This window comes from Rissa tridactyla, chromosome 3 (genome assembly GCF_028500815.1).
Source record: "Rissa tridactyla isolate bRisTri1 chromosome 3, bRisTri1.patW.cur.20221130, whole genome shotgun sequence".
Lineage (NCBI taxonomy): Eukaryota > Metazoa > Chordata > Aves > Charadriiformes > Laridae > Rissa > Rissa tridactyla.
The window spans coordinates 83,001,970-83,022,680 of record NC_071468.1 but is presented as its reverse complement, the minus strand read 5'-3'; the positions used below and the strand labels follow the sequence as shown (position 1 = coordinate 83,022,680).

At 38.3% G+C, this 20,711-nt stretch overlaps 1 protein-coding gene across 2 annotated transcripts in view; it reads right to left on the bottom strand.

The window, feature by feature from the left end:
* The window catches only part of MMS22L (MMS22 like, DNA repair protein), a 97,813-nt gene that overhangs the window by 27,697 nt on the left and 49,405 nt on the right, over positions 1-20,711 (bottom strand). The window lies entirely within an intron of this gene.

Genomic DNA, 20,711 nt, shown 5'->3' with positions numbered 1-20,711 from the left:
CCATTCCTGCTACTTAATCTAATTTGGAAGTTGTGACTTTCTAGAGGTTTAATAGAGATATGTCTGCAGGGAATCAATGTTCTCAGAGAAATGGGGAGGGGAGGAAGCATTAATAAATTTGTCTGGTAGAGCAGGATAGCAGGCATTACTGCACTGGGCTGATCAACTAAATAACATGCTTATTAAAAACAATCTGTAGGAACGTACTATCATTCCTGTTCCTATTTATCTTCTGGTCAACTCAATTGAGATTGTGCATTAAAGCACAGGCAGCATTATTACATTTGCTTTATTAAATTCTATAAACAGCACTGTAAAGTCAGAGTCAAGATATTTATAAGATAATGGCAAACAGCGGTGGCATCGAGACTTGCCTTAACAGTAACATTTGTAGACTGTAATATTTTTTTTCTTAATTGCCGTTCTCACAATAGCAAGCGTTTCACAAAACTCTTCCCCTAGATCTTTATTCTGTGCTCACCCTAATTTGAAATAAACCAAAACAAAAACAGAAAAAAAGAGTCCATGCCCTAGTTCCCTTCTGGGAATGTGGGAAAATTATGAAAGAATTACACAACTCACAGCACTCATTAGGACATCTGAAATGGAATAATTTTAAATAAAGAGTAGGCTGGCTGCAAGGCCTTCCCGTACTAGGGTTGATATTAGAAGCGCATCTCATTATACCAAATTAGTATCCAAAAATTCTGCCTAACACATAATTTAAAACATAAAACATACCAGCTGTCAAAGGTAACGATACCTTATGCCTGCCTGCAGGCGTCCATTAGTTTGAACAGGGCAGACGGAGAGAGAACCGAGTACCAGCTACTTTTCAAATGGCTACGTTTAACAGACATGGAAGGGTACGTAATATTAGAAGGAATCAAGTATTTCTTCGAGAGACGGTGCCAGTCCAAACACAGGAACAGAAGCCAGGAATTCTAAGCCCAACATTTATTCCCTCTGTGGCTGCACATAAATCATACAGCCTTTGTTAGCCTCAGTTTCCCAGCCATGATATTTGGATAGTAAGACAGCTTACCCTTTAAGGATGCTGTGAAAACAACCAGTGCTTAGAAACTGAGGATTATATTCAGTATGTCAGTTGGTATTCCTATTTACAAGGCATATTCTCCAAGTCAACATGAATTGAAATAGAAGCGAGATTAGCATAAAAAGTCAAGCAATACTTCTTTGGGAGTATCCCTTGGTAAAAAAAGGACAAAGAACAGAGTGCAGAAATAGTGAGATCTAAAGGACAAACAATGAAAAAGTAAAAAGTAGGGCTAAAGAAGCAAGTTAAAAATATATTTTGGCCCATTACAAGAAAAAAGGTTTAACAGGAAAAATATGAAGGACTTTTTTGGTTTACTTTGTTAAGAAAGGAAAGCAAGATGCCTCATAGTGCAGAGAATAAAACTCACGGGACCAAATTCTGCCCTACTTATATCCAGATTACACCGTAAAATCGCACAAAGACCTTTTTCTCTCCTCTAAATTGCCTCTCCGAAGAAGGGTGCTTTGCATCTCCTTTAGCCATCTATGCAAAGCAGAAGGGTGTACAGACTTCCAAAGTAAGGTAATATATCTCTGTGTCAGTGGAAGGGCAACACGTACAAATCAGTATTTATGTTTATTCATAGTAACCTACACAAATGCTTGCAATAGGGTAAATGCTTAGAATCGATGGGGCATCAATATGTGCTGCAGCAGAAGTAGCCGGCTACTTCTACCAACAAGCAAATCTTTTTAATTCCATGAAGAAATGGATAAATACAATTTTACTTTTTATTCAGGCTTTTTTCTAACACTAGACAAGTATACCATCAAACATCATTCCATTTGTGAAACTATATACATGTAGTTTTCCATTGTGTCAAGAGCTCCAGAACCACCAGTTGCCTCATTACAATGGTAATAACTTGGTGTGGTTTTTACTTATTTTAAGTCATGGAGTTCCTATTTATGTAAAGACAGGTGTGCTTTTTCATTTTACCATCAGATCAAATAAACCCTGGGTTTATAAAAGAAGGGAATGTTTTTCCTACCTGAATAAGGATTGTGCTGGACGTATAGGCATAGCAGAGCAGGTGGGATTATTTTCTACATCCTACACCTGGAATTGCAGCCATTTATCTGGATGCAGATATTGTAACCACAAACTATCCTTTTGCAAACATAAACCATGCCTTTGCAAGCCTGGATTACTAAAGTGGAGTGAAACTTTAGGTTGAGCTGGAAAAGTAAACCGCATAAAATGCAGAAGCCCACCTATATAACAGAAACTCAAGTCACTACTAGTTCCTAATCTGCACTGGCCGCATATTGGCATGCAGACTTAATACAATGTCATTTAATTTTATCTACAAGCGTTCAGAACTCCCCAACATGAGAGAAGACCTCTCTCCTCCTACCAGTGTTGCCAGGGGCACATACTACCACCCTCAGGGGCTCCCAGGCTGTAAATATAGAGACTGGTTTCTTCACAGATGGTGCTCCCAGTTCCTCTGCTCCCAGACCACACCAGGCCAGCCACAGCATCCACAGAACTCCGCTACCCAGTACAGCCAAGATTAAGCTCAGGAAAATCTTTTTAAAGGAAATGCATGACCTTTTGATGTTGAAACAAACAAATAATTAAAAAACAAGACCTGCAGGACCAACACCCTTGGATAAATCTAGGTAGATTGGGTAGGGATATATGAGCATTTCTAAAATGATAAATGGCTTCGATGCTTAGAATTTCAACTACTAACATCAGTTCTTTCAAGGAAAACTCAGGCAAAGTAAAATGAAACAAACCATCATCGCACTCAGATTCAAAGACAAGTAATAGGGGCTTTGTGCTCTCTGCAGATCAATGGAACTTGAATAATACTTGAATTTGGAGATTTCCTTTCCAAACATTCTCCCTCTTTTTGCATCACTGTAAGATTAGCAACACAGTTTCTCATTTTGATGTTTTGGCAACAAATGCATTGAGCCTTGGTCATATTTTAATGTTGCCATAGAGCTGATAATAGAAACAGAAGTGATTGGGGGAAGTTGAGGCTTCTTCAGCTATGGGGTAGCTATGAAGATTTCAGCATAAAGAACTGAAGAGATAGGGAGATTAGCCGATGCAGAGAACAAAAACAGTGAGAGTTTTTATTTCACTGAAGAAGACAGAAGAGCTTTACATTCTCTCAAGAAACCCCAGACACGGAAGTGATGTCAGCTACTTGGAAATGTGCACAACAACAAAGTTATCATCTTAAGCTCTCCCAAAAACTCAAAAGCTGCATTAATACAATTAAAAGCATATTTTTTTTTCTGCTGAAAAGATTAGCAATAAGTTACGCAATAAAGATGGCAACAGAATAAAATCCAAAATAAAAGTGCCAATGTTGACACTACTCCATTTCACACGGAAAGGCGTTTCTTGCTTCCCATCCCCTTACCTACTAATACAAAGAAATTATATATCACTACTGTACAGAAAAACATTGGGCCTTCCTGTAGAAATCTATCCAGTCATGTTTGCTGCGTTTGTATAAATCTCACTGCAGTGATACACTCAGAATTTATCCTACTATTTACCAAGCAGCATTTCAGAATTTAGTTCAAAATTACTCATCCAATTTCACTTCCTTCAAATGCCATAAAACATCAATACTTCTTTACTATCTCTACGCGTTTCTTCCTTCCTCATTTCCATCAGAATTGTTGCTTCTTACAGTGACCAGAACTGGAAGCAAGGTTTCAGCAGAAGCCACACACACATTTCCATTAACTAGTCCTATCCAAGATTAAGATGAAAAAGATCTTTGCGTGCCCTCCATGTGCCTTTGAAAATAATCCAGTATGGGTATTCAACTAGTTGACTACTATGCCATTTAGTTACATGACAGTTAGAGAAAATTGCAACTATAGCACTTATTTCATTGATCCAGATGGATATCAACTCCCATGTTGACAAATTCACTGTTCTACTTCATAATTTGTGTATAAGTATTCACTTATTTTTATGCCATGCTCAAATATGCAGTTTATACATGTAGATTTTTGAAATCATAACTTGTTATACTACCATAAAACATAACACTAAGTGTGAAGAGCACATTTTTAGAGTGAGTTAATTACTTTTATACAGAATTTTTCAAAACATTCAAAAAAGAAAAGCTAGTTTAAGTATGGACCATAACGCTGGCATTCAAAGAATCATAGAATTGTCTAGGTTGGAAGGGACCTTTAAGATCATCAAGTCCAACCATTAATCTAACACTGCCAAAACCATCACTAAACCATGTCCCTCAGCACCACGTCTACCTGTCTTTTAAATACATCCAGGATGATGACTCAATCACTTCCCTGGGCAGCTTGTTCCAACGTTTGACAACCCTTTCTGTGAAGAAATTTTTCTTAATATCCAATCTAAACCTCCCCCAGTGCAACTTGAGACCATTTCCTCTTGTCCTATCACTTGTTACTTGGGAGAACAGACTGATCCCCACCTCGCTACACCCTCCTTTCAGGTAGCTGTAGAGAGCGATGAGGTCTCCCCGCAGCCTCCTTTTCTCCAGACCAAAAGCACAGGACACACATTCACAATGGCAAGGACAAAATGGTTGCATCTGGGTACAAGTCTACTTTCATACAGTATCATGGAGCTGTGCCAAGGTGCAAGTAACAAACTGTCTGATCCTGCTTCTCTGATATATGCAGATTCATGAAAATAAAATGGATCTGGATTCACAGAAGTGGCACACTGGCTGCACAGTGGTTCCACAATGGCCCAGTTCCTCCAAGAAGAAAGTGCCCCAACCTAATCATAGTTAGAGATCGGTGGAACGTCATAGATGTGGGTTTCAGGCATCTCATGGTAAAGGCTTTTGGTTTCCTGATCACTGGTGAATGATGTGGCCACTTGACCTAATGTGTAAAAAGGTGAACCTTCTTTCTCTTGGCCGGGCTGCAGAGCTCCGCACTGAACTCTTGGTTATCAGTGTGTTTAGTAGGTGCATTGACAGCATGCTTACAAGAATTTTAAGTGCTAAAACATCTAGTTTATGGCCTCAAAGTGCCTAAGCTGGTTGCTAAACAGCTATGGCCTGTCAAAACAGCTTTAGTGTCTCTGGGCACACAAGTTTAGGTACCCAGGGAATTTCAGTGGTTAAAACGGAGTCACCTACAGAGACCTCCACATTCAGGCTGGTTCTGCGAAACACGTATGAAGAAAGGTAACTAAATTCTAACCAAGTCTGATTCAAATATCCAAGTCCTCTTTTAAATCTGTTTCTAAGCTCTTTAGGACACAATTGCTTTTTTTATATCCCTTTATATAGCACCCAGTATGTTGAGACTGGTATGACTGCAGTAGCAATGGGACAGAAGTAGTAATCCCACCTCATATCAGAATTTCGCAATTTAAGTAGTTTCCGTATTTGTAATATACATACAAAGTATCTATAAAATTTCTTCTTATTTGAGCAACAGCCTTTTCATTTTTTGATAACTCAAAAAAACCCCAAAAATAAACAACCCAAAAGAGCACAGAATTTTAACCCACCGTTTTGTAATTAAAAAATAGATTTCAGAAAGTTAAGCGACATGAGAAACTTAAGGCCAAAAGTAAATTTTCCCATCCATTAAAAGAAACACTTGAAAAACCTCACAGTTTAAAATGAAAGTGCCAGTGCTGTGTAAGCCTTAATGACAGCATGACCACCACCACGGAGCTGTACTGCTCACTGTACAAACAGAACTGGAAAAATCATGATACGACATTATCAAACACTAACATGCCTCCATCAGCTCAGCGTTTATTAAATCATGTTTCAGTGTTCTTTCTTCAGTTTAATCTGCTTCGATAATCCACAGTAAAATGCACGTTTAAATGTTTACTGCAAAAAAGATGTCAGAATAATATGCCTGGTTATGTATGTGATGATCACCGATTGGCGTGATGAGGTAGGGAAGGCTAACAAGGGAAGACGGATACTTTTCACAACTGTAACATCCAGGATTTTTTATCCAACGCTTTAATTCATCCATTTGCGCTTAAGTTTTTTATAGCACAGACTTGCACAAAATCATATATATGTCAGTGTTACAACATGCCTTCATCAGACACAACAATGTGAAGCATATGCAAAGTGACATCCTAAATGTTGTATGAGATCCAAAGGGATAAAAGTATGTAATGTTTAAAAAGCAGGGCACAAACAGATCTCAGACTCCTGACTCATACTTCCCAAACTGCTCACTTTGACAGATCACACTCCTTTGACCAGGAAGTCCCCTAGGTGCCTGCAGTTCAGCTACACAAATGCCTTGAGCTGAGCATCTAATCCACAATCCCCATCTACTGGAGCACGGAAATCCTGACTAACCCACACCAACACCAGCAGGCTGGCACAAGGTGCAGCAGTAGCTACCTTCATTTTAAAACCTGGAATACACTTTATTATTTTTTTTAAATATAACAACCAATGAGTCACAGCCTCAGGGTGGATAGCACCTGGGTCCAGATTTGATAGATTGGTTTGGAGATCAGGCTGTGTTCTTGGATTGAGAGTTTTACATTAAGTCAGTTGCTGGACAAAAATGTGGAATTCCAGAACAAGGAATGAGACCCATTACACGCTTCCCTCTCAGTATTATGTCCTAACCACTAGGTAACAGATATTTAATCATTCAGACTCTGTTGTCTGTTACTTAAAAAACAAAAAAACCCAAAGAAACATATTTAAATACATATGTTCAGCAGTGGGACTCTATAACGGTTCCTAGCACACAGATTTCTGTTCTTCGTGACATTGAATCAGACATCTCTGGACCCACCAGACACAGACTTCATTCAATCCGTCATGTTTTCTGTAGGCTAGCAGTAGACAAAGTCGCATGTAGGAGGCAGGAGTGGTTTATTTTATAAGATACACGTGCTGTACATGCCAAACAAGTTGCTGCTCAGCTGGACCTGTTACCGTAAACCATCAGATCATTGTATCTTGGAAGACCCCTGCACCATTTGAGAGCAGGAGTCTTCCAAGTTCTGGTATCCTCCTAGCTCATCTGAACAGAGCTGTCAGGCAGGCAGATGCCCTAGTGCTCAGAAGTAAAAGGTTAGGAGAGGCCAAAATCACCATAACACTCTAAGACTGAGGTGCTTCAGACCATAATTCAAAGGACTTGTTTATATGTGTATGTGTAGCTATAGAGAGAGATAAATAAAAATACCAGGGCATCTAGCTTAGGCTGTAAGAAACACACACAGACATTAGGGCAGCATTTCAATTAGGACAGCTTCTCTGTAAAACCTTAGCTAATCATTGCCAAAAGATACTCCACCTTCCTCCACCCAAAAATCCTAACCATACTGTTTTCTCTTTTTTCCACACACACATCAGGAAAACACTGCCCCTAAACATCCTAAAACATATTTTGCATTATGTTCCCTTAATTGAAAAAATGACTATTAACAAAATAAAAAAGGCTACAGATCCTTTCAATTTACCACACATCAGTCGCTGCTTGAGTAGAAGCAGATCACATACTCTTTCCTATTGAAGGTACAGTAGGTTTAAACGGAGCCATTCCAATTCTTTCATTGATGGTATAAATCTTCAAATCTCAGTGGAAGAGCCTAGTATATTCCTATTGTTAGTGGATCATTGACAGAACAGACTCAACAGTTAAGAAGCTTCTAATGTGACAATTTATATAAGCAGAGTAATTAAAGTATATTAGAAATCCAGATAATCTCCCACAACCAAACTGGTGAAGAGCTGCCCATGGGCATTCAAATCACACATTGCAATCCAGCTCAGGGTCACCTTCCCAAGTTAAATAATATCAACAGAAAATACCTTAAACTAAATGATCCCTACTCATTACCAAACATAATCAGGAAATTGGATAAAGCTCTTTGAAGATACAAATATTTTAAGAACAGTTAACCACTTTTAAACAACCAGTTTTTTCCTTTTAGTGATTTGAAGACTAAAGCCAAGTTTCATTTCTTAGATGTTACTTGGGATATTCACTAAAACACATGAAAGAGTGGAGAAAATGTGAGATCCTTTTAAATATTATAATGTAAGTACGGCAGCAGCAATATTTTCTCACATTACTGGACTGTGCATTAGTACATACGATGTAAGTTGTGAGTAATTAAATAATTACACTATCAACAGCTAGGGAATCTAGCTCTTCTGATTTTTTTAATATCCTTACAAGCAATTATATTATTTACTATTTATGTTTGGCATTGTTTTGTTTGTTTGTTTTATGTATCTTCTACAAGCAAGTCTATCAACTGCACAATTAAAAGCATTTGATTACATTATATTTTGATATAAAGTAAAATGTAAATCAAACCCAGCACTCTTTATAAAGCTTTCCAAGTTTAAGGTTATATTAATCAAACAAACAAACCCCTCAAAACATAACTCTTACAACTGACCCCATAATAAGCAAAAATGGAAAACATATCCTATTCAAATTTTAAGTCAATATTCCTAACTTTTTTTTTTTTTTTTAAAAACAACAGATGCTATAATACACAGCTTGGCAGCTACTTCATTAGAGAAATACGATTCAAGAAACATGGCTCCTCTTTGCCTGAAACTAATACAGAGGAATTTGGTAGATCTATATTCTTCACTAAATTCTTTTGATCTAAATGTAACACTACAAACAGCATGTAGCACAGAAAAAAGCGAACAGAAATTCTCAGGTTTTAAGACAGTCTTCTTTTCCACAGCAATATGGAAACAATAATACATTTTGTTAGGACATATAAGCAGCAAAGTTACTTCTCATTGCTTGGTCCATTTTCCTAATCAAAGAATCACTAAAATTGGTAAACGCGACCGTGACCTAATCCATTTCAGAGTTTTCAAACCAAGCATTCAAAGTAAGATATGTTAGTTGGTCAAGCTGCAGCATCTCTGAACACAGCCACTCCTTGAAACATTAAATGTATTCATTCTTAGTGAGTTCGTCTTCTGAACTTTCAGAAAGAGGTAGCGCATAGGAGTGACAAAGACGACTCCATATGCAGGTGTAATTCACGTACACTCCTCTACTTTTTCCTACGGGAAAGCAAAAGTTGCACAAAGGCCAAAGCAGTACTAGCCTGAACATTCCCACCCTTTACTGGAGAGCAGCAAAAGTTCCCAGGATACCACCAACAGACTTGTCAGAGACGAGGATAAAAAAGTCTATTTTAAAACCCATGGGGCTGCAGGAAGAAATGTGAAAATCCTTCAAATAGGAAAGTGGACAGACAGCAACTGCTGAAAAGTTTAACTCAGAAAGAGGAAAACCAGACACGAAGTGACCTCCAAGCACAGCCAACTCTCTGTCCTCTATTATGCCACTTCTTTCATCACATTCTTCCTGCAGCGACCTTCCCCCATGCACTATATGGTAGGAGACCTGGAACGTGTTATGATCAGCCTGTCCTGTCCTTCTGACTCTCCCAGACGACTGTGGATGCAGTGAGACTTGCAATGATCCAGGCCAAAGAGATGCCATAATTGTGAGATGCAGGTGAAAGCTGTCATTTAAACACTTGCAAGAATTTTCCACTGGTTGCTCGATGAAGGTCTTAAATATACAGAGAAATGGGTCAGCAGTCTACCTGAAACACTTCTTATTAAATTACAAGAAACAGCCAATATGTGGAAAAAGAATTAGCATAAAATAAAATCATGGACAAAGAAAAAGGAAATCAAGCTTGAAACTCTTCTTTACTATCTGGATTCCCTTTACTTTAAAGAGAGGCAAAGCAAGCGTCACCAAAATTTTGATTCCACAATGTGCAATACTGAAGAAGGAGCAGCAAGTTCCCATGATTTTCTATGCATTTAACTTTACATTTTAGAGGAAAGCTGTCCATTAAGAGGTCTGCATTCGTCACAGATACAAATTGTCAACACATCTTATATAGCTCCTTCAATCTACTGATACGTAAGTAATACTGTTTCTTTGGTTTTAGATGTGGAACATTAGGAAATTATTTTTATTAATTACTCTAAAATGTTATTGTGGATTTCTTTTAGAACGCAAATATTTTTGTAAAGCATTCACTATTTTGTAAGCAATCAAACAGCACAACAGTCCCTTAGTTAACCACTAATTCATTCATCAATAGTTTTATCCATTTTTGAATGGTTAGGCTTGATGAGCATACGCCCAGGCGAAGAAATGTCCAAGGCAACATCTGCAGGACCACACTAATAAAAAAAAAAATATCTGCATATCAAAGAGCTCACTTTCTAATATCAAAGATCCTCATCTTCACTAGGATGGAAAGTGTTAATGCTGTGAAGAAAAGGTTTTCAACTGCAGTTGAATCATGTGAAGATTATCAATATAGCAGCAATGTACAAAGGGGCTTCAGCAAGGTTACCGAGTTTAATATAATCCTCTCTATAGCTAAGCACAGTAATAGAGAACCCTGTGTTCACTGTGACAGCATGTTGTGTGTGCTCAGTAATACTTCTAAAATATACAGGGAGAACAAGAAATCCCCAACATCTTTACTACGCTCAAAGACAAAGTAAAGATATTAACAAGAACAGACACACAACCCTAAAACACAAAGGTACGGAAAAGCCAAACACTCAGAGCCGCAGAATATTAGTTAGCACTTTCTCCTTAACCCTTCTCAAAGGGTTTAACTACATCACCAAAAAGACAAGTTGCTATGGCCGTAATTTAAATGCAAGCAACAAAGCTCCAGCCTGCTTTGGCTAGGTCTGCTGGGAGGGAATATTACATCCGCTTCAGCCACCCCAGTAAATTTGTGCCAGAGAGCCGTTGTCTTTTTCTAACCACATTTAACTAAGACGAGGTTGTAAGAGCAGCAAAGACAACATAACCTGCGTTAATTCAGTGCCACTAGTTCACATTTCAGCTTGCGGAAGAGCCTTGGGAAAAACAGACAGCTAATTTGAGCCCAACTGCAATTTTCCTTCATTACCTTCACTGGTATTCAGCCAAGTTAGCTTCTCCCCTGTACTACACAGGCATATGCTAAGATCGCAGTTTTCTTCGTGTCTTTAATACAAAATAGAAACTGGAACGAACAAACACACAAAGTGACCCTCTGCTGTCCCAAAATCTTATATCCCAGGAGAGTCAGTCCAGGTACTCGCTTCAGCAGGTGGGCTCAGGCGTTCACAGAGCTCAGCCGAGCACTCTCTGCCAGATTCCGCACTGTTCAAGGCACTGGGAGTCGCCTTGTTGCTTTGAACAGGTAAATCAGAGCTCACTTCTTTCAAGAAACAACACAGAAAAAGCAAACATTTAAAAAGACATTTAGTTCACCTATGCAGCCTTTCAGCATAGGTCAGATTCAGAATTTTTTAATCCTCTGAAACACAAAATAGAGACAAATAAAGGAAAAACATGGACAGGGTACATTTAAAATTGATGCTATCCTAAAGCTGTTGTTTTCCTCTTTTTCAGTTTGCATGCATACAAAAAGCCCACCTAAACCAAACTTAGTATTTCTAAATCATTGTAATTTCACAGAATTTAAAATCGCTCCATTTCAATTCTCAAAAGCCTTATTTTGAATAGTAATCTTTGTAACAGACTGACATTACAATTAGTTTTGATCACAGTAAGACAAAATTTCCCACCAAATTCCTGTTCCATGTGCAAAACTTCAGAACAGTAAATAAATGTGTCTCAGCCTCTACTGCACTGTTTTGCAAGAGTCTTCTCAGAGCTACGAGCGAGATTTGAGCCACACAACCTGACCCATGAAAGCTAGGTCTTGCCCACCGTAGGATCCAAGCTATGTTCATCACACGATTGAAATACGTTCTTTACCAGAGGTAGACATTCAGTCATGAGGGCAGGGTCTGCAGGCATGTCACCTCACATGATGAGAATTTTAAAAGAAAAACACAAAACATACTTCTCCACCACTGATGGAGGATCTTGCAGGAGTCGTTGGGAGCTCTTTGATCAGCCCTGACTGAGAAACACTTCACCCTTTGGTTTTGATGGTTTTGTTCAATTGCTTGTTTAAACAGAGGTCATCTTTTATATCAAAGATTTCTTCGAAAACTACTGAGAAATCATAATTACATGTCTGTAACTTTAAATTATAGCGACACCATTTCTCTCTCTCTTTTTTTTTTTTTTATAACATGAGACTAAATTTGGTTTCCAAAGTATTTTATATTTGAGAGAACAGGAAGTCTCGATTACTTCAGATAATCTTTATTCAAGTTCATAGCTTATTAAGAACATAAATGCTAGTATCTGTCATACAAGGAACAGACAGTATTAGCTGTTACGCATTTAGCTGGAAACAGCAAATCACTGCTGGTACACAAGATCATTTTTAACAACCTTCCACGACAGCTCTTCCTTCTTGCCATCAAAGCAGGATGGAATTACAACCAGAGACTCAAGGGTCACAGCAAATAAGCTGACTTAGCACCATTTTCTATCTGTTAAAGACTACCTTTCTTCAAAAGGTATTCAAAAGAAAGATCCACTCAACCCGGTCAAGGCCTTCTGAGTGAGTTCTTTGCTTGCAAAGTTCTAAAAAGATGCCACACATCAAACAATATCCTGGTATTATATGCAACAGTCCTGCCTTGAATACATACTATTCAGTACAAAACCCACATTCCCCATTCTTACTGAGAAATCTGAGAATCACAGACTGGTTGAGGTTGGAAGGGACCTCTGGAGGTCATCTTGTCCAGTCCTCCTGTGCAAGCAAAACCACCTAGAGCCAGCTACCCAAGACCATGGCCAGACAGATTTTGAATATCTTCAAGGATGGAGATTCCACAGCCTCCCTGGATAACCTGTGCCAGGGCTTGGTCACCCTCACAGTTAAAAAAGTGTTTCCTGATGTTCAGAGGGACCCTACTGTGTTTCAGTTTGTTGCCCATCACCTCTGGTCCTGTCACTGGGCACCAGTGACAAGAGCCTGGCTCTGTCCTCTATGCACCCTCCCTTCAGGAATTGCTATAACATTGATAAGATTCCCCCCTGAGCCGAGCCTTCTCTGCTCCAGGCTGAACAGTCCCAGCTCGCTCAGCCTTTCCTCACAGAAGAGATGCTCCAGTGTCTTCATCATCTTTGTAGCCCTTCACTGGACTCTCTGCAGTATGTCCATGGTCTCTTTTGTATTGGGCAGCCCAGAACTGGACACAGTACTCCAGATGTAGCCTCACAAGTGCTGAGCAGAGGGAAAGGATCACCTCCCTCCACCTGCTGGCATCGCTCTGCCTAATACAGGCCAGGATACCATCAGCCTTCTTTGTGGCAAGGGTACATTGCTGGCTCAAATCACCAATGAAGGCATACGGAAACATTCCACATCATTATAAAATGAATCATACGTGAATATAATTTATAGTGAGAATCAGAATGCCAGTTTATCTGAGAAACTGAAGTAAAGTAGCAATGCTGAAGTGAAAAAAGAGTGCTTCTACTTTCAATCATGTTGCTAACACACAGGCAATCTGCAGATTGCAAATGGTTATCTTTCAGAGAACTATCTTCTGTTAGAGCAAAACTTCTAAAATTTGTCATCTCCTAGAAACTGTGTGTTAAATAGGATTTCTGGTTTATTGGGTTTTGTTTGTGTGTTGTTATGGTGGGTTTTTTTGGCAGATGGGTGGTGGTGTTTAGTTTTGGTTTTTTTTTTTTTTTTGTTAAGAGCTAGTCACAGAAAAATCTAAATTGGAATGGACCTCTAGATGTCATCTGGTTCAACACCTGTTCATAGCAATGCCAGTCTTGAATAACAGAAGGCGGGAAATTTTATAACCTGACTTTGAAAGTTGTTCCAATGTTTGACTATCCTCTGACAATTTTATCTTTATATCTAATAAAAACTTCCTTCATCACAATCCCAGTCCATTGCTTCCTACCACTATGCACCTCTGTGAAGGATCTGATTCCATCTCATCTGCAGCCCTCCCATTAGACTGTTGAACAAAACAGTGAAATACCTTCCACCCCACGCCATCCCCATCCAAGACTTCTCTTCCTAAGGACGAACAAATTCAGTTTTCTTTGCCTCGCCTCAGAGGGCATGTGCTCCAGAACCCTCATCATATTAGTGGTCCTCTGCTGGACTTAAATCAGTATTTAAATGTTTTTTTTTGTACTGGGAACCCAGTATGCTGCTTACTTATACAATGTAATTTACTTGAAATACATTCTTCTAGAGCACCAGGAGGGCAATGAAGCGTAGCTGTCTATAGCTAAACAATGACCCAGGCCCTGATAGAACAAATTTTCTGAATTTTTACAAGCTAAGCCTTTTTCACCAATTCCTTACTGTCTTTTATTCGCAAAAAAATTCCATGAGAAATGATAACTACGCAGTGTGACTGGAATGAAAATCAACTCATTCTGAAAGGCCAGTACTGAAACTCATTTTGAAGTACAATCATTTCCACGATCCTGCCTTTAGCTCTTCCACGGGACTCTGAGATCAGGATAACACCAGTTGACAAGGAATTATAATGATGGGATAGGTTCACATCTTCTGTAAGCTGTTGTTTACACTTTTTTTTTTTAAGGTAATTTTTCACACAGTAAAGATATCTAAAAAAATTTTTAAAGCTTAACAGGTTGACCTTAAAAAGATGATTTCTTACAGTTCAAAGCCCGGCAGTTTAATGGACTCCCAGTGCTGATGGACTCCCCACACTGGGGAACAGACACGCACATACTGTACTAAGGTGGATCTCTGTTTAAGCTCACAGTGTTTCATTCAAACAGATCAAAAGGGTACAGATCACTCTGGAAAAGCTTACAATTTGAGAGATGAGATAGTAAAATTTATGGCCACGCAGAGATCATTAAAATTCTTCTGAGCCACACTATGAAAAAAATAATCAAAGTTTGGCAAATTGCGTGAAACAAATTCACTGACGTCAACTTCACCACATCTCTCAAATATTTTTGTCTATCTAGCACAGCTTTAGACATGCAGTTTTCTCTCATTCAGCATGTTCTCACCCAAACTCAAGTACTAAGACGACAGTGAGAAATTGGTAAAATAGCCATCCTGGATGAAGAAATTCAAATGTTGAGTTGGTGCCATCCCAGTTGAAATTTCCTGATCTGATCAGGAGATGCGAAATGGACTTTGAGGATGACTACACAAAGTCCTGAGGGGAGGTAAAGGAACAGTATCAAACTATAAACCCCAAATACTGAAAACAAACAGAGTACTACTACCCAGTTATCACCGCATACATTCTGAACACAATTTCCAGTAACACACCTGTCTTACCATTACACGTGTAAAACACTGTTGTTGTTATCATGCCATTCTTCTTTTTCAGGTAGGAACCCTGAGAAAAAAAGACTTCAAGTTTTCTGCATTTCTCTTAATGTAAAACAAGACCATAACAGAGAGAGAGGAACTGTAGTTCAAATAAAGTTTTTCTTTTTTAAAATGAAACTCTTTTGCTCCAGCTCCTCTAGCCACCTTTGCAGAAAATCAAAAACTATATGCATACGGATACTGTCTAGCAACCTGCTGGGAGCCATACACTGTAAGTGGTTTAGGAAAATCATTCTCTCCAAGACAGAAAACATATCTTGGGAGGCAGGAAAACTTGTACTCAAGATAATGAAGTAACTGGTTTCCAAATTCCAAAACAAAGCATTTCATTTCCTTTCTGAAAAATCAGTTTTGTTTTTCATGGAGTATCTGTTGTGTTAAAGGATGCTGTTCATGTAATACATTGTTTAGTGAAGGAGGTGACTTTGGGCACAAACCATCCCCTACTAACACTGTTCCCAACATTTGGTAATGCAGACAGTAGAGCTAATTTTCTGTCATCCAGGAAGAAAGGTAGGCTTGCTAAACTTTTATCATCATCCCCTCTGAAACACAGTAAAAATCACTGTTAGAACTGATAGTTTATTAGATCAAAGCTACCATCAACAATGTCAGTTCTGCCCGGTCGTGTTAACAGGAAAACGTTTTACAAGTTCTACCACTGGGCATCCATTTAACTTCCAGCACCAGCTATGCCGTAAAACCGTGCACATAGTGTATTTGGTGACCTGCGTGTGTGGGAAGCATTATCCAGGCGAAACTTCTCACAGTCTGACAAAATGCTTTGATTTGCACTGTTCAGATGATTGAACAAAGAGACTTTAAGCAATCACCAACAATAGCTTTTATCTCCAAATGTGCTAAAAGTGTAATACGACACGAGAGCAACCTATTGCTTTAAGACCAGATTTGATAAAACACGAGTGATTGGATAAACACTACATTTTAAACTTGTACACATCTTGTCCATTAGGTTTAAGTATTAGTAAAGTTTGCATTTATCTTAAACATCATTTTTAGCAATTTCCCCACACAACGCTCATAATGCCTCTGTGGTATCCATGGTAACCTCTTAACCTCTTTGCTAACATATAGCTTAAAATACACATCCATTCCAATTAGGTGAAGTAATGAGAAAACAGACATTCATAATTCCTCAAGTTACTGCCATCTTTTCTTTTAGATAGAATTTAACAGTCTTCAAAACGGATCCTAGTTGAAGTCTGCCACATGCAGTCAATGACAGATAGGTGTGTCACCAAATTCTCTTCCCTGCATCACAGCAGAACTGATTTAATTACTCCCAATAATAGGCACAGTATACAAATGCAGCTATCTAATAAATTCCTACATAACTCCAGCAACGCAGATTCAATAACTTACTGTGTTTCTTTTCAGTGCAAAGGTGTTGCTACTACTCTGCAAAGCTTCCTAGAGTTTAATCTGTTCTTCCTCTATACTATAAAAAACATTTGATTTAAAAATAATTCGACATGTGCCACAATGTTTTCCAAAAAAGGCTCACCTCAGACAGGAAACATGCTCAATAATATATTACTATATCTAATACTCCATTGTATTTCACATCAAAACAGAAAGTGACGTTGTTTAAAAACTTGCAGCACCTATTTTTTTAAAACATTCTGATTCTATGGGCCTGTTTGGTACTTTTTTGAATTCCTTAAGACGCACTCCACTCACCTAGTTCATAGTTGGTTTTTTGGGGTTTTTTTTGTATCTTTTTTGTTTGGTTGGTTGGTTTTTTTGGAGAAAGCAGTTGATAAAGGCATTTTCTTATGTTTTTACATATAAGCCACTACAGTGAAAAACCAGCATGAGCCTTGGGACACCTACCAGCTCCTACTACTCTGCCCACGTTCAGCATGTCATGTCCTTGCTACACAGCATCACCTACCACAGACAGATGACACAATGTTAATAATGTCGGATATAACTGTTTAAAGTTTTCTACGCAGCTGATGAAAGAATTCAGAGACCTTGCAAGACACACAGAGTTAAACGTTTAAGCTGTTTTTCTTATTTTGCTCTTCAAAACCTTAAACTAGAAAATCCCTTGAGTGAAAAGTCAGGGAAAGGCTTCCATCCCTTCTAGGGTTAAAAGATGCTTTTGTAAGATTTTAGGTCAGATTAACCTTTTGCTCACAATAGGGCTGGTTATTGGTTTTATTTTTTACTGTCTTTAACACAGGTAAAAAAATCAATATGAAGCGAGACAAAGGGCTCTGGAGGCCCTGGCTACACCAGCTTTTGGTTTGGCTCATGCACAATCCTACAACATGCTGAGGCTGGGAAGGATTAGCCTGCTTGTGTTGAGTAAACCGATGATACTCAATAAACAGTTTCTGTTGTAAACCCCTTAGGACGTGCAAAGCCACACTAGTTGGCATTAGACCAGATAAGCTGCCGAACCAGCTGTAATCTCATTTAGACCTGAGCTGATCCTCCTGTCCTTTCATTCCACAGGATCAAAGCAAACCACTGAGGAGGCAGCTGTATTATAGCAGCAGCACTTGCTGGATGCGGCAAACATTTCATAAATTCCTCTCCTTGAAGCGAGCCTGCACATAATCTACCCAGAGCCAGTTCAATCAATGGATTTCTGAATTCATTAGTCTTATTATTACAGGATAACTGTTTTCTCCACATAGTGTAGTAGTTGTTGCAAGCCAGCTTTGCAAAACAGCTCTTATTGCTGACCATTTCTTTCTGGTAATGTGCCTTTGCATTTTTGCTGTGCCACATGAAAATGATTTAAATGACTTCAATGCAGCATTTTTTTTAAAGACTAGAAATAAAACCAATTCACGAATATTCAAGTAGGAAGCACTGAAATATAGTAAATTCTTCCAAGCATAATTACTGGCTACCTGCTCGCATGCTTCCATGCATCAGTAATAATGACCAATGTTTTCTGAGCTCAATGACAGCAAATGATAATAGCTAAAGTAGAGATTATATCATTGTAGTAGCATAAATACAGACTACAATTACAGATGTGAAAGGAGTCACTCTAAGAAAAAGATTTCTATTTGCCTTTTACTCTTCATGTTCTCTGGAATTAAAAAGAAGAAATATTTTCATTGTTAAAGAAATGAATAGCACAACTTAAAAAAACCAAGAAAAGCACAAAAGCAACAGGTCTTTTTAAAGTAAGCAAAAATGAAATCCAAGACACTGGATCAAATAAGACTTGAGGGTGCAACATTCGATTTCCGTACACCATTTGGTTTTTCCACTGTGCAACTGCAGCTAAAAAATTTTATAGCGTAACCTTAAAAGCTTTAGAAGAACAGAAAGTGTAATTCAGAAAATGTGTCAACTGCTCCATTTCCCACCACTGAAGTCTGCAATATAACACATATTCACAGATAAAGAAAGTAAAACTTGATTTGTAACTTACTTTGGAATAGGGAAATATTGCTAAAAAAATCATTTGCTAAATGTATTAATTGTTAATGTAAAGACCTACGTTTTCTGGTGCAGTTGCATTGGAAAAAAAAAAGAAAAAAAAAGGAAAAAAAAAGGATGTAAGAAGAATTATGCAGTACAGCAGTGATTTTTGGGTCACGTATAAGTAACGTTAGTGATTCTCAGATCACTCCTTGAAGAACGAACAGTGGCCACAGAACTAAGTTTGGCCAGAAAAATAGGTGAGGCCAGGTAACCCTTACAATTAAGGTAAAACCAGAAGCGTTTGTGCCTCACTGTTATTTGCAGCCCATATAAATATACAATACATTCATGCACACAGACTGAAAAGACGGAGGATCCCTTATACAGAACTGCTCTGAGTTTATGGAGCACAAGAGAAAGATCTGTATCATCCTTGCACACACATCCTAATCTACACTGCACAGACCTATTGGATCTCTGTATCTGGCCGTTAATGTTTTTAATAAGGGTACAAAAAAACCCTCTGCTTGTAATAAAAAGCTTCAATGAAATATAATAAAATCAGATGTTTAACACATGCAAATGATTTTTGACAGATTACAGAGATGCAATGTTTAGTATGAAACTTTTTTTTTAACCACCAAAGCGCATATGCGCGAGAGCATGTCATAGGCAGCTGGCAAAGATGAACAAAAGGTATTTGCACCTATCGTCTCCAGATGTGTAAAAAACCCCATCACACATCTCTTTCTCAATCACTTAGAAACCATCTGATGTGTTAGTTAATGACTCCCCTCTCTCCACTTCATTCTTCAGACATAAAGGGGTCCCATTTAACATAATCACTTAATAACAGCAAAGTGATGGGTATCAGAACCCTAATTCTTCTAATATTTGCAAAATCCAGCTCTTTGTAATAATAATAACACCATGATAGCAAACTGTAAAACTGTGTAATTATACTTTAATTGTATTGTGAGGCATGCATTAATCACAAAGTTTAAGTACCAAGGATGGAATTATAATAATTCTGTAAAACAAATTTAAGCTAGCTAAGTAGGTCAGAACCACTAGCGTGCAACAGGAGACCTCTGGGAATTTATCAGTTAATGGCTATTTATGTGCAAATGAGTGCCCTCCAACCCTCCCAAATCCTGTGTAGCTGAAGGGTATTTCTGTTAACCAGGAGCATGCTTAACTGCTGAGGCATAAATTAAACCATTTATTGGAATGATTTTAATTCTTCTCTCCCCCCACCCACTCTTACTACTCCCTCCACCCTCACTAGCAGCACAATTTACAGTATTAATTTACATGGAGATAGGATTGCTGAAGAGTTTTCAGAAATTACCCTATTTCAAGGAATAGGGGGGAAAAAAGAGCGAGAGAAGGAAAAAAAAGAGAAAAACTTTCAGTAAGAGACAGTAGCAATGCTAGACTTAATCTTCAAATCTTCCAGAGGGCAGGTTGAGTTATTAGAAATTCCAGAGGTTCAGTATCACAGCAGTGCAGTGGAAACCCTTTCATAATGAACTCTAATGAAAAGAAATTCTGTTTTATGTCCTCACGTTCTAAACTTGGAGAAGACAATGAAGCTCAAGGAGGACTGCACCAACTGTATTTTCTGTCATAATGCTCAGAGTGCACGCATATCAAAGGTTTTCTTTTCAGAAAGAAAACAACAAAAATTCTTGGCTGCAGGAAAAGACACCTTCAATTTTTGAGTTTGACTTGGAAAAAACTAGTCATTTCTGATGTCTTAGGAAAACAGATACCTTTACAAAATACTCAGAATCAAGATGTATTGAATCTTCACTGTGATGTAAAATGGGGATGATTTACAGACAATATAAATGATTTCTCGATGCTTATAATCATAGGAGTAATTTAGTACAGCAAGGCAATGCAAGCATAGCCTCAAAATTCACTTTTAGGCTTTATTTTCAGATGTTTGGGGGATTTCTTTTTT